The sequence below is a fragment of a genome, unplaced genomic scaffold, assembly GCF_019419815.1.
Source record: "Pyrus x bretschneideri cultivar Hongxiangsu unplaced genomic scaffold, Pyrus_bretschneideri_v1 Contig7, whole genome shotgun sequence".
Lineage (NCBI taxonomy): Eukaryota > Viridiplantae > Streptophyta > Magnoliopsida > Rosales > Rosaceae > Pyrus > Pyrus x bretschneideri.
This window is the reverse complement of record NW_025999809.1, coordinates 10,583,281-10,598,696: the sequence shown is the minus strand read 5'-3', so window position 1 is coordinate 10,598,696 and position 15,416 is coordinate 10,583,281. Positions and strand designations below refer to the sequence as shown.

The 15,416-nt window shown below is 37.7% G+C and overlaps 1 long non-coding RNA gene across 12 annotated transcripts; it reads right to left on the bottom strand.

Moving 5' to 3' along the window:
• Nucleotides 1-372: 372 nt before the first annotated feature.
• LOC103938132 lies at nt 373-15,355 on the bottom strand. 12 transcript variants are annotated; one of them, XR_007254384.1, is made up of 17 exons: nt 15,180-15,355; nt 14,650-14,699; nt 14,428-14,480; nt 14,256-14,342; nt 14,046-14,158; nt 13,297-13,422; nt 12,996-13,150; nt 12,539-12,847; nt 12,409-12,455; nt 12,246-12,285; nt 12,085-12,159; nt 11,752-11,929; nt 10,961-11,098; nt 10,430-10,493; nt 1,242-1,381; nt 904-1,062; nt 373-629 (listed from the first exon to the last, which is right to left on the bottom strand). It is a non-coding gene; the product is annotated as an uncharacterized LOC103938132 (long non-coding RNA). The 12 variants fall into 12 exon arrangements; XR_007254382.1 differs by having other exon boundaries at nt 12,641-12,847; XR_007254388.1 differs by having other exon boundaries at nt 12,409-12,448; nt 12,641-12,847.
• Nucleotides 15,356-15,416: the final 61 nt, after the last annotated feature.

Sequence of the window (15,416 nt, the reverse complement as noted above, 5' to 3'; positions counted from 1 at the left end):
ATAATTTTGTATTTTGACATCAATTTCCATTTATTGTAAAGAAGTATATATTCGTCGAAAACAATTTCCATTTATTTAAAGAAGGTTATGATTCTTTTATTGAGATACAAGCAGAGTTAGGAACTTGTTAACATTGGTTGAGGCTACCTAATATCTATCGTTCGTTGACACTAGTTAGTAATGTCCGTGCATTGCTCCGGGATTACAAATTGTACGAATAATTATGTATCATTCTCTTCTAACAGTTTCTCTAATTATGAGTTTTATTAAACAAGAAATAAGATTACTTTCTTGTCACAGAATTAGCATTTTCAATGCATCAAAGCAAGTGGTAATTATTAAAATGAATATGTTAACATATAGCATAAAATCTAATAACTTGAATAATAGTATTTTAATTGATATCAACATTCAGAAACACAATTGTAAATATAACGTTGGGTGATTTAATGGTTACAAACCATGTAAATCACCTAGACATAGATAAATAAAAAGTAGATGAAAATTAAAGATTGACTTGAGCTTGGAGTTCACAAAATGCTTTTAAAAGTAGTAAATATTCTGTTGGATTAAGTTCCTTGTAATGAGATACACTTCTCTGCATGAATAAAATTCTAACTTGCAACCACCTGTAATTTATAATTAAGCTAAGTAAATACATAGTAAGCACTGCACAATCACAGTAATAACAATTTTCAAATAACATTATATCTATCAATTACTCTGCACAGGAATTTCAAAAATGGATAACCAAGCTGTAATTTAAGATCTTTGAAATTGCAATTTTATAAGTCATTAAACCCATATTACAAATTATTTAGTCAATCTCATTACCCTCCTTATTACACATCAAAAGTTGAAAAAAACAAATATAGTTTCTTTGAGATTTGTAAGTGAAAGTACCTCATTGAAAGCCTTCTAGAAGCACTGCAACACCTTTTGGAACATTTGCCTCATTCTGGTCCAGAGTGCAAAATGCACAAGCACTTTGCATTTCCCAACACCACATAGCATCATATTTCCTATTATTAATCCACAATGCCTCCTCCAACTTTGAAATATCTGCTGGGCAAACAAACACAAATCCATATTTATAAATTCAAACTCCCAAATATCTAAATGGAAGAAGTCCCAAATTTATATTTTCAACTACCAGATAAAACATGGAGAATTCCTACGTCTAAAATAATTAATAATAATAAATAAAAAAAAGATATTTCCAGAAAATTCAAAGTTAGCACCTTGAGTTAGCTTCTTTAATTCCAAAACTGAGACAAATTGCTCTCCGCTTCTTCTCATAATACACACATTCAGTTTCTTTTTTTTTTTTATCAAGTAAAGCATAGTCAACATCTTTTACTGTCGATTAGATTGCGTCTCCCTACATGATTGAAAAAACAACTGAATCACAATTAACATGTATTAACAATGAAAAAGCAATTTAGTGCCAAACTTTAAAAACAACCTGTAAAATCCAAAGCAAGCATTAAAGAAAGTTAATAGTGTAGGACATAAATGTTTGCCCAAATATAAAAGGAAAGATGTTTCCTAGCTATACTTCAGAGTATTTCAAAAAAAAAAAAGGAATGATGTTTCCTAACTTTATTTTAAGCAAGCTCACATATACAGAACATCAATTCTATCATACACATAAGTCAAACAAAAGCATCAAAGCCAATAATAACACTGAACTGAAAACCCATTAACCAATTTATTAACATATTTTTTTGTAGATCACTACCTCTGTATTCTTAATTTATTAAATTGATTAAAATTACTAATTCTCTTATTTCTGACAATACCCCTCCTACTTCAGAATGATAAACAAAAAATTTCTCAATTTCTTATATCTCACAAAGAAAAGTACATGCATGTCCATTTCAGATCTTAAAACCGAAAGAAAATATCAAGATTTCGTAGTTTCTTACCCAAATCCACGAATTTGAACAGTTTTGTATCAAATTGTTCATTGTCACTAGTTATACTAAAATATCAAGGTTTTTTGTTATTAATATCGATAAAACTCAATTGAGACCTCTCGAATCATTCATTGTGCATATTGATTTCATTTTAATATTGAACCTTCTAAAAGTCTAAAAGCTCATCAAAGCGTATTTCTGAAAAAATAGATATTCCAAAGCGACACATAATTTCACATGATACAACCAAAAAGGGTAAAAATACAGCAATGAAACGGCTTTTCATTCCCAATGGCCAATTATATAGGATTCAAGCCATACATGGGAATCAAGAGGATTGAAGCTGTCAGGCATAACACATGGTTACTGATTGATGGAAATGGCCAAGATATTAGATAAGAAGAAAGTCTGCTCGCTTTCTGAAAGTGACTTTCTGCGGTAAAACTGAACGAGCTTAAGGAACAATATTTCATAAGCAAGAAAGTCATTAACTTTGGAAAGATTGATCCCTCTTGAAGATACAGCCGATCATTCGTGTACTCATCAAATTCAGCCATCATTACAATCATGAACCACACCTTTCCTAAGATCTCCCTTGCATTTCCAAACGGTTAAAAAATGTATAACTTTACTTGTCATGAAGGGCCAATGAGATTACAATGATTATACTACAACTGATAAGCAAACCTGATATACTACAACTGATGCATACAATCCAATTAAAATGTTCATAAAAACTGCCAACACGATACTTGAAACTGTTAGTTTTTGGCTCGTCAATTTGTGTCCTTTTCTGTTTAGGATTGTTTTAGGGAAAGGGTGCACCAATTCTTCTTCTAAAAGGGCTAGGAAAGAATCTTAGTTTCCTGATTCAATTTAGATTAGAAATCCTAGAAGTCTATTTGGAATTGGAAAGGAAGTCTAATTTCCTATTCCACTTAGAATAGGTATTATAATCTGTAAAGGACATGTAAGCCAACCCTATATCTATAAATAGGGTGCGGCAAGGCTGTTTTTCAGCACAGAGAAAACAGCCAAACAGCAGAGAGTTTTGAGATTAGTTCTAGGGTTTGCATAAGTTCTGTAATCTCTATTATTAATCAAAGAAGCGGTGATTTCTCTACCTAGGGAAATCACAACTGGACGTAGGCATAAGTTCTGCCGAACCAGTATAAGTCTTGTGTGTTTCCAAGTTTTCTATATTTGCTAGTTTAGTCTATTACCGTTGGTTACATCAAAGAACAAGGTCTAGTGTGCGGGTTTTTTTCAACAATTGGTATCAAGAGCTAGGATCAAGGTGTTCTACGATGTTAAAAGGGAAGATGAATGCGGATCAAGGACCTGCGTTAAAACCCTTTGACGGCAAGGATGACTTCACGGACTGGCAAAGGATGATGAAGAACGTACTGATACAGCAGGATTTGGATGATGCACTTGATGGTAAGAAGCCGGAAAGCATGACAGAAGCAGCATGGAATAAGGTTCTCAAGAAGGCCAAGAGTTCCATCGAGATCCATCTCACAAGATCAGTTCGGTCACACATCACCAAAAAGATGTCTGCCCAGGAAGCATGGGAAAAATTGGAGAATGTTTATATGGGAAAAACCGTGTCCAATAAACTTTTTCTAAAGGATGAACTATTCGGGCTTCGACTAGAAGAAGGAGGTGATATTGAAGATCACGTATGCAGGTTCCAGAATTGCATAGCTAATCTTCAGAAAGTCGAAGAAACTTACAAAGATGATGATATGGCTATCATCCTGCTAAGGTCTCTACCTTCGTCTTTCAAGCACTTTCGAACAACTCTAATGTTTGGAAAAGAGTCCTTGAAGCTTGAAGACGTAATTCAAGCTCTTCAGTCATATGCTAAACTAGATGATATAACTGAAAGCTCTCAAGGCCTTTATGCCAAAGGCAAGGAGAGGGGGCGGGAAAAGACAAGGGAAGAGAAAACTGGCAACAGAGGTAGGTCAAAATCCAAGAAGAAAAAGGAAAAGAAGGAAGGTTGCTTCGAATGTGGTTCAGCCGATCATTGGAAGAGGAACTGCAAGATTTGGAAAGAAAAGAAAGCCAAGATGGAAGGAAGCTCAGGTTCCGCTAGTGCAGTCACCGAACATGAGAGTGACGGGGAACTTCTTTCGGTAACATCGGACTCCAAGGCTTTCAATTGGATTTTGGATACTGGATGCACGTTTCATATGTGTGCAGTAAAAGAATGGTTCGATACTTACAAAGAAGTCAGCAGCGGGGAAGTCTTAATGGGGGATGATTCTTCATGTCCTGTAAGAGGAATCGGCACTGTTCGAATCAGAATGTTCGATGGGATGATACGAGCTTTGGGGAACGTCAGGTATGTCCCTAGACTAAGAAAGAATTTGATTTCCTTGGGTACTTTAGATGAGGCCGGTTATGGGTACAAGTCTAAAAAAGGAAGACTCAGGGTAACCAAAGGATCGCTAGTGGTAATGCGGGGTGACCTACAACCCAATAAGTTGTATAAGTTAATTGGGACCACAATAGTCGGGGGAGCAGCTGTTTCTGTAAATCAAAGTATAGAAGACAAGACTGAACTATGGCATCATAGGCTCGGGCACATAAGCCAGAAGGGATTGCAAGAATTACACAAGCAAGGCCTGTTGGAAGGCGTGTCAGCTTGCAAACTGGACTTTTGTGAATACTGTGTTCTTGGGAAGCAAAGAAAGGTATCATTCGCAAGTAGCAGTGCAGATAGCCGAAGTAAGGAGCGACTCAGCTATATTCACTCAGATGTTTGGGGTCCTGCTCCAACTAAATCAAATGGTGGAGCCAGGTATTTTGTTACTTTCATGGATGATTTTTCTAGGAAGGTTTGGATTTATTTCATGAAGCAGAAATCCGAGGTTTTTGCAAAGTTCAAGGAATGGAAAACAGAAACCGAGAATCAAACTGGAAGAAAGATCAAGTATCTGAGAAGTGACAATGGAGGTGAATATACAAGTAAGGAGTTCACCGATTACTGCAAGCAGGAAGGCATCATAAGGCACTTCACAGTAAAGAAGAATCCCCAACAAAATGGAGCTGCTGAGAGGATGAACCGAACTCTCATGGAAAGAGAAAGGAGCATGCGATTTCATGCAGGATTGCCTGATAGTTTTTGGGCAGAGGCTGTTAATCATGCAAGTTATTTGATTAACAGATCACCATCTACAGTTCTCGGTTTTAAGAGTGCAGAAGAGGTATGGTCTGAGAAGCCGGTGGATTATTCCAAGCTCAGGGTGTTCGGCTGTAGTGCTTATGCACATATTCCAAGTGATGAAAGGTCCAAGCTAAAACCGAAGTCTATACTTTGCATATTCCTAGGTTTTGAGAAAGGAGTGAAGGGTTTCAAGCTTTGGGATTTCAACAACAGGAAAAAGGTTGTCAGTCGAGATGTTGTCTTTGATGAGACAACCATGCCTCTGAATAAAGTCGAGAGCAGTAGGGAGAAGAAGGATGATGCTGAAATTGAAGCAACAAAGATTCCGCTAATCAGTTCAGATGAAGAAGAAGCTCAGGTGGAGCAAATTGAGCAAGAAGCCGAATCTGATGGTTTTGAGGAAGAAGAAGAGCATCAGCATCATTCACCAGTTAGGAATCAGGTGGAGCAAGAAACAGGACAGATTGAAGGTACTCCAATCCGCCAGATATCCCAAAGGAGTCAAACTCCACCCAACAATCCACCTGCATTCCAAAGATGCATAGCACTGGACAAACCTAAGTGGAACAAGAAGAAACTTGACAGGTTTGGGTTTGACCAAAACGAAGTTAATTATGCTCTTAACATTAGTCAAGGAGATCCGACTACTTATCGAGAAGCTATAGCGAGTGATGAGCGAGATAGTTGGATAAGTGCTATGACAGAGGAAATGGAGTCTCTTTACAAGAACTCTGTTTGGGAGTTGGTTCCTAAACCCAAAGACAAAAAGCTAGTTGGATGCAAGTGGGTATTTAGGAAAAAGGAAGGACTACATGAACAAGATGCCGTGAGATTCAAAGCAAGGCTCGTGGCTAAGGGGTACTCGCAAAAGGAAGGGGTGGATTATGATGAGATCTTTTCACCTGTAGTCAAGCATACTTCTATCCGATTGCTTTTAGCAATGGCAGCTCAGCATGACATGGAGATTGAGCAGATGGATGTGAAGACAGCGTTTCTTCATGGGGATTTAGAGGAGACAATATTCATGGCTCAACCAGAACGGTTTGTTGAATATGGGAAAGAAAACCTAGTATGTCAACTAAGGAAGTCCCTGTATGGCCTGAAATAGTCTCCAAGACAGTGGTACAAGAGGTTTGATTCATTCATGCTGAAAATTAATTTTAGAAGGTGTTTGTATGACTGTTGTGTGTACTATCATGTGTTCCAAGATGGGATGATCATATTGCTATTGCTATATGTGGATGACATGTTAATTGCTTGTCAAGACAAGTCTAGAATTCAAGACTTGAAAAGGATGTTGAGCGAGGAGTTCGACATGAAGGATCTAGGTGCCGCACAGAAGATCCTTGGCATGGAAATTCAGAGAGATAGGACCGCCGGAAGGATTTGGATATCACAAGCCAAGTATATTCAGAAGGTTCTTGAGAAGTTCAACATGCAAGAAGCAAAGGTAGTTTCGACTCCTTTGGCAGCTCACTTCAGGTTAAGTGGACAACAGTGTCCTACGTCCGAGGAAGAGCAACAAGAAATGAAGAAGGTGCCTTATGCTAATGCCGTGGGCTGCCTCATGTATGCAATAGTATGCACACGTCCTGACATAGCTCAAGCAATCAGTGTCGTTTCCAGATACATGGCAAATCCAGGAAAGCAACATTGGGATGTAGTCAAGTGGATTTTGCGTTATTTGAAGGGTTCTTGGCGACAAAGGATTATGTTTGAGAAGCAAAAGGAAAATGCAGGGGTGTTAGGATATGAGGATGCCGATTATGCAGGGGACTTGGACAAGAGAAGGTCAACTTCTGGTTATGTGTTTACATGCGCAGGGGGACCAATCAGTTGGAGGGCACTACTACAACCAATTATAGCTTTATCGACCACAGAGGCAGAGTATATTGCATTGGCCGAAGCTGGAAAGGAAGCAATTTGGCTTAGTGGCTTGGTAAGTCAAATGGGAATCACTCAAGATTGTGTGAAGCTTAAGTGTGATAGTCAAAGTGCCATTCACTTGGCAAAGAATCAGATTTTTTCTGGAAGATCAAAGCACATTGAAGCAAGGTATCACAGAATCAGAGATTGGGTGGAGTCTAAGGAAATTTAGATTGAAAAGGTTCATACGGATGGCAATGCCGCAGATTTCCTTACAAAGATAGTGCCGGCCAAGAAGTTCAAGCATTGTTTGAACTTGATCAATCTCGTTGATTGATTAAAGTGGAGCACCTCCTCACCTGAGGTGCAATGAGGCAAGAAGGAGGTTGCCAAGGTGAAGACTCTTGAAGTTTTCCAGAGCTACTTCAAGAAGGTTCAAAGATACTCTGGGGTGCAAACGATCAAGACTTGGTTTGACTCACCAAGGTGGAGATTGTTAGTTTTTGGCTCGTCAGTTTGTGTCCTTTTCTGTTTAGGATTGTTTTAGGGAAAGGGTGCACCAATTCTTCTCCTAAAAGGGCTAGGAAAGAATCTTAGTTTCCTGATTCAATTTAGATTAGAAATCCTAGAAGTCTATTTGGAATTGGAAAGGAAGTCTAATTTCCTATTCCACTTAGAATAGGTATTATAATCTGTAAAGGACATGTAAGCCAACCCTATATCTATAAATAGGGTGCGGCAAGGCTGTTTTTCAGCACAGAGAAAACAGCCAAACAGCAGAGAGTTTTGAGATTAGTTCTAGGGTTTGCATAAGTTCTGTAATCTCTATTATTAATCAAAGAAGCGGTGATTTCTCTACCTAGGGAAATCACAACTAGACGTAGGCATAAGTTCTGCCAAACCAGTATAAGTCTTGTGTGTTTCCAAGTTTTCTATATTTGCTAGTTTAGTCTATTACCATTGGTTACATCAAAGAACAAGGTCTAGTGTGCGGGTTTTTTTCAACAGAAACAATCACAATTACCCACATAGTGATTGTCAAACCAGCAATAAGGATGCAAGCTATTTCAAGAAATGGACCTTCTCGAGTAATCAGATCATGAATCAGTCGATACCAGCCTTTAAGCAGCATATAGGGGCTCTTTACAACAGCAATTACAGTGTAAACAGAATCTCCACGATCAGCCCCAACACGCCAACTATATTACATCCCAGAATGTGAATCAACTTACAATATGTCCCCGAAAAGAATTGAGTTCGGATTAAAACCACTCTTTTAAGCAATGTTATTTCAAATGTTTATATTTGGCCACTGCTACATAATTTGACGACAGAAGCAAAACATTGAGTCACTAATTACAACACAATTACTCTATGGTTCGATTCAAATGTTTATACCCGGCAAAATCAATCACGAATGACTGTTCGTATGTATCTAAGATCACCAATTAGGCAGAATCACTCAGGACTAACAATATAGGCACCCAAGCATCCCATGACACACTGACTGACTAACCTGCACAGATATCCCAATAAACCTACAGATTAGTAGAAATAACAGAAGAGTGTTTGATGTTGAATGTCCTGAAACAGTCTCCAAGACAGTGGTACAAGAGGTTTGATTCATTAATGCTGAAAATCAATTTTAGAAGGTGTTTATATGACTGTTGCGTGTACTATCATGCGTACTAAGATGGGATGATCATATTGCTATTGCTATATGTGGATGACATGCTAATTGCTTGTCAAGACAAGTCTAGAATTCAAGACTGGAAAAAGATGTTGAGCAAGGAGTTCGATATGAAGGATCTAGGTGCTGCACAGAAGATCCTTGGCATGGAAATTCAAAGATATGGGACTGCTAGAAGGATTTAGATATCACAAGCCAAGTATATTCAGAAGGTTCTTCAGAAGTTCAACATGCAAGAAGCAAAGGTAGTTTCGACTCCTTTGGCGGCTCAATTCAGGTTAAGCGGGCAGCAGTGTCCTATGTCAGAGGAAGAGCAACAAGTAATGAAGAAGATGCCTTATGCTAATGTCGTGGGCTGCCTCATGTATGCAATGGTATGCACACGTCCCGACATAGCTCAAGCAATCAGTGTCGTTTCCAAATACATGGCAAATCCAGGAAATCAACATTAGGATGCAATCAAGTGGATTTTGCGTTATTTTAAGGGTTCTTGGCGACAAAAGGATTATGTTTGAGAGTCAAAAAGAAAATGTAGGGGTGTTTGGATATGTGGATGCCGATTATGCAGGGAACTTGGACAAAGATAGGGTCAACTTCTGGTTATGTGTTTACATGCGCAGGAGGACCAATCAATTGGAGGGCACTACTGCAACCAATTACAGCTTTGTCGACCCGAGGCAGAGTATATTGCATTGGCCGAAGCTGGAAAGTAAGCAATTTGGCTTAGTGGCTTGGTAAGTCAAATGGGAGTCACTCAAGATTGTGTGCAGCTGAAGTGTGATAGTCAAAGTGCCATTCACTTGGCAAAGAATCGAGTTTTTTTTCTGGAAGATCAAAATATATTGAAGCAAGGTATCACAGAATTAGAGATTGGGTGGAGTCTAAGGAGATTTGGATTGAAAAGATTCATATGGATGACAATGTTGCAGATTTCCTTACAAAGATAGTGCCTGCCAAGAAATTCAAGCATTGCTTGCACTTGATCAATCTCGTTGATTGATCAAATTGAAGCACCTCCTCACTTGAGGTGCAATGAAGCAAGGAGAAGATTGCCAAGGTGAAGAATCTTGAAGATTCCAGAGATGCTTCAAGAAAGTTCAAGGATACTCTGGGGTGCAACGATCAAGACTTGGTTTCACTCACCAAGGTGGAGATTGTTAGGTATTTTGGTTCGTCAAATATGTCCTAGTCGGTTTGGGCTTGTTTTAGGAAAATTAGAGGTATACCGATTCTTGTCCTAGAGGGATTAGGAAAGAATTTCAGTTTTCCTTATTCAATTTCGGTTTGGATTTCTAGAAGTCTATTTGGATTTGGACAAGTGTAATTTCCGACTACACTTAGAAATAGGAATTCAATCAGCCTTGGGACATGTAAGCCGACCCTATGCCTATAAATAGGGTGCGGCAAGGCTTAATTTTTAGAGAGAAAAACAGCCAGAGACAGCCGAGAGTTTTGAGATTAGTTCAAGGGTTTGCAAAAGTTCTATAATCTCTATTATTAATCAAACGAGCAGTGATTTCTCTAGGTAGAGAAATCACAACTGAACGTAGGCAAAAGTTCTGCCGAACCAGTATAATTCTTGTGTGTTTCTAAGTTTTCTATATTTGCTAGTTTAGTCTATTGCCATTGGTTACATTAAAGAACAAGTCTAGTGGGCGTTTTTCAACAAGAAGGTTAGTACTCTCACTGATATTAGAATCAAACTAACGGGATATAGTAGAATCAAACCCATGGTCAATGAGGTATCAGATTGTAAACACTAAAAGTTTAAAATTGTACCTACATAGTATCATCAAGACCTTGCGTATTCATTCACATTCCCAAATAGCCAAAATATATATACCTGCAAGAAAGCAATGGAACAATATACCCATTAAAAAGTCACAAAAAGATTAGCAGAAACTGGCCCAACTATTATAATTATATGGTTCTATTGGCATATTCAGACTTCAAATTTGATAGAGAAGCTAATTTATCAAACAAAATAATGATAGAGAAATTATTAACTGTGCCATGCAATTTTCAACAGGAAAAAAAAAATTCAAATACTATGTCTAACCACAATTCACAAAAGCCATTTTCCTAGAAAATTTGGTTAATTAAAATAATGTACGAATATTTATTAGTAACACACTATAAAATTGCAACAGTAATCGGGCTTCTTAACTGAAAAGCAAGAGGTCAAAATTTCACAAAGAAAAAAATAACCCTACCTATAAAGAATGTCGAAATGTTCAACCATAACACAACCTTATATTATTCCATAAGCCAACTTAATATCAATCCACAAAGTGGAATTATAATGCTTACTTGTCACAGAGGGCATGCTGCAATGAAGGCATGAGGCCAAACTTAGTGAGCCGCAGCACTTAGCAGCTATCTACATACCAGAATAAGGATTTTGGAGATGATAGCAGCTTTCGGAAAGACTCAAAATCAAAGATTGACCTGGAAAATGTGAAATAATCAAGTGAAATTAACATTGTCCTGATAATAAGCTAAGAAAATCATATTCACCATAAATAGGTAACCAAAGTCACAAAGGAGGATTCCTCTCACAGTTAAGGACATGTTTTTGCTGTAGCACCAACAAATTGAAAATCATATTCAAGTATAATAGGTGATCAAAAAGAGGTGGTTCATGGTGAACCCCTGAGTGAGAACGAAAATGTTTAATCAAAGAGACTTGAAACTCATAACCACATAAATAACAATCTAATTATTATCATGGATGGACGTAACATCCTTTATTATGTTTTTAGACACAAATCATAAGACTATATATCTCTAGTTTCATTTCACCTGTAATTTAGAGCTTGCCCCCTTCCAGTTTAAACTTTAAAGGATGCTTTTCTTTAATCCTAGTTCTTGACAATCAGTGAAGAGTAATAACATATACAGACATTAAAGTTGAAACCTTTTCCAAGCAGATGCTACACATACAAAAAGATATTAAGCTTAAAGACCTTAATATCCAGCTTTGGATAATTGGCAAGTATCTCCTAACCTTCCCTTATATGCTACAAATTCTGACCTTAGCTTAGGAGCAATGGAATTTGATTAGAATTATTCAGAGCACAAAAATACGGATAAACACATACAAAAAACTCTGAGTCGCACGATATTGGAGAAAATTCATCTGGTGGTTCATCAACCGAAGGCGACGATGATCCAAAATCAAGGGCAGGGTAGACGCCAGGTGGCCATTCTCGAGGTTTAATTGACAGCAATTGGCTAGAGTCACCAAAGACATCTGCCCACCCGTAATGCGGCTCAGCCCTTAATCAAAAAGTGAAAGATCAAAATTACTTTTACAGTAAGAGCAATACCAGAAGATGTAATCTAAATTATTTATATTTGGTTCCCCTGAAATCCTTTTGACTGCTTCAACATACTATATGCAGACAGAACCAGAACCAAGTAAAGACTCTTACTCATAATAGGTCTCCTCATCCACAACAATATCCCAGCTTTCCCCTGTCATGCTTTTCCCAGATTTGTGCACCTTACTGCAAAGAGAGAGCAAGTTAACTTGTCAAAGAAAAACCAGAACAATATATGCCAATGCAGTTAGCAAGTTTATTTCCTTTCGTACCCATTTCCAAAGTGCTCTTCTCCCTATGTCCTTGACCAACCTAGACATGAGAGAACAAAAACAGAGTTACATCAGATTAAATTATTGAAAGAAAAAGTTCACTTCTGTTGTAACGAATCGACAATCAAGCAACCAAGTTATGAAATACGAATTTAAAATGTACCTATTTACTGTGTCTGAAATGAATCTGTGAAATCAAATAGCTGAACCCTAAAAAGCCCCATGCAAATAGCATAAGAAAATTGAAATTAACCCTAAAGAAATTGGGAGAGAAGAATATGAAAAGGGAATACCTTTTGGCCCTTCGAGTTATTGGAAAAAAAACCCAACAGAGCAAAAGATAAACAAAAATACAGGAGGAAAGAAAATAAATTTTCAACTTGTAAGATTCATACACGAACAGATTGACAGTCAAAAGCATTTCGGAACTCAGAGCCATCAAGCTTTTTGATCTGCAGGAAATTATTTATTAAGTTTGAGATTCTCATAGACGCTTCAGACACATCGACATATTGAAAAAGCATTTTAGGTAAGCTGCTGTGAAGGTAGAGGCCCAAGAAGCTCATATGAATGAAAGGATTTTGCTTGCTGCACACATAGACCTGTAAACTCGAGCAAACCCAATGTCAATCAGACCATAGGCCGAAAATATCAACAACAAAAAAACTGAGCACTGTTATCCATCGTAACAAAATCAACTGTGGAGTATTAGACAGTGCAATTACAAAATCGGTATGCATTCTCAACTACCTTGGTTGTCCTCAGGTCTGAAGACATGGTCAAACTTGAACTGCTTTTTTGAGGAATCAGAACAAATGATCTGCAGCTCGTTATTTAGGGAGGATTCGAATTCAACAACGAAACCAGATCCACTTGAAATTTCAGTTTGATTCAAAGGTCTACATCTGCAGAAAAATCGGATATTGCCCTTAAGCTCAATCACTTCATTGTAAAGTCTAAAAAGGAGAAGAAAAGCGTGCGAAAGAGAGAAAGCAGACCAGCGGACTGAGGAGGGAGGGACAGAGAGGGAGGCTAAACCACATTTAAATACCTGATTCTCTTTACTTAGGAATATGGCATTTTCCATGATCTTCAAACATTTCAAAAGCAGAACCAGGCTCCGCACCATGCCGTTTTCATTTTCCCAAATAGAATGCGAGCTTCCTTTTAGCCAACCCTGCATATTAATTTCTGGTGCTTAGTAAGGCAATTTCCCCAATAACAATTGAGTACCATATGGACCCCAGGATTCAAATGGAAAAGGTAAGTATATAAATGGAAAGGTTATATTATGTCGAAGGAATTTTGGTTATCATAACTCAATGTGTATGATGTGCACATAATAAGTAAAGAAAACAAATCAATGACTGAGAAGTGATATTGTTAGCATGCAAAACCACTCATGTTACTCCAAGAAGAAAATCAGGAACTACAACGAACAATAAAGAAGATGACGCTATCCAAAGGCAAATGGATAACTGTCCATTTGTTACTATAAAACTACCAAAGTGTAGTCAGTGTTGCTCGTAAATTGAAGAAATATATAGGTTACAGAACAGAAGAAACTTGTGAATCTAGATACAACTAAGGCTGCACACCATCATTTTGGTTCTTTACCATCACATGCATTATTTTTTCACAGAAATTTATTATTTACATAGTGAACCAAGAAATTATAGATGAAGTAGCACAGTGAAGTAAATATCTCTCATAACTATTTAAAGCATTACAGTCCCTTGGTATTCTTTTAACATTTAATGAAACACACAGTGAGATCAAACAAACATAACAGGTTCACACCTCCATATTGGAATGGCAATCCATGGTCACCTCAAATACAGCATCAAGACCTCCAAGCTCTCGTAATTTTTCCTTAAAGTTGCCCCCCGACTTCCTTACCGCACCAGTGGTTTCTGAAAGTACAGGCCATAAGTTTGAGATCCTGACTAAGTAATGCATAAAAATATGTATCAGAACCAGAAAACCATAAGCTTCAACACAGACTCAGACCTTCAAGAGAGATAGTAGATAAGCAAGCTTTCTCCATAGTCAGCAAAGCTATCCATTTTGGGCATAACTCCGGATTTTCCATTTCTCCTTCATCCGCACAACTCAGTTCAGTAGCAACAATTCCTAATTTTATTACAAAATTAAAAGGGCAAGAATTGCAGAAATTACCCACCTTCGTCGCTCACGTCACTGTCCACCCGCTTGCAATCGTCTCTAGGGTTTTGACTGAAGAAAAAGAGGGATGCAGTCAAATCAGAAAATCTCCAAATTCTACATTTTCTACTGGAAAATAAAATTAAAACTATAAGAAGCAGTAATCTTCGAATCCGAGGCTCAAATTCAAACCTTTCTTGTAATTCAAAAATTAAAAAAAGGGGGAAAGGCAATTGTTTACCTTGAGCACAGAGGGCTTCCTACAACCAATTGTCAAGACTTGTGTTTGATCTGCATACATGTCAAGAATAAAATTTAAAACTTTATCACAGAAATACATAAGCAACCAAGAATTGCAAAAAAATCCATCAACAGAGGAGCAAAACAATAAGTAAAAGAGCCTTCTAACATCCTTATCACACAAATACAGAAGCAACAAAGCATGGAGAAATAATCTAGCAACAGAGGGATATTCAAAGGATGTAAAGCAGAAAAGGAACCTCAATTCGATTTGTTGACAAGAAAACAGCAGCAAAGCATGAAGAAACACAGAAATGAGCACAGTGCAACCCCCTAAGTTAAAAAGACACAAATCTGACTCTAACAGTGTACGAAACAGTGCACTAAACAGACCTATCTTCCTAACACCCAACTAAACAGGCTATAAACATCCATTACAATTTTATTGAAACAAAAAAAAAGTCAATCACAGTTTTATCAAAGCAAATGGAAAACCAAACAATAAACAATGATTTCTGAACAGTGTTTTACCTGTTGAATCAGGGGACAAAACTGAAAACCCTCTCCTCTCCCATACCTCCCTCAGGCATCCTCTGCCCACCAACCCCGTGGGGTAACCCGTTAACCCCAAAAAACGCACGGCATGCTCTCTGCCCTCTCTCTCTCTCTCCCTGTCCATCCGTCCCTCAAAAAATCGGAAAAAATCTCTAAATATCTCCCCCACTCAGTCGAAAACATTCTCTCCGCCCTCTCTCTCTCTCTCACTCT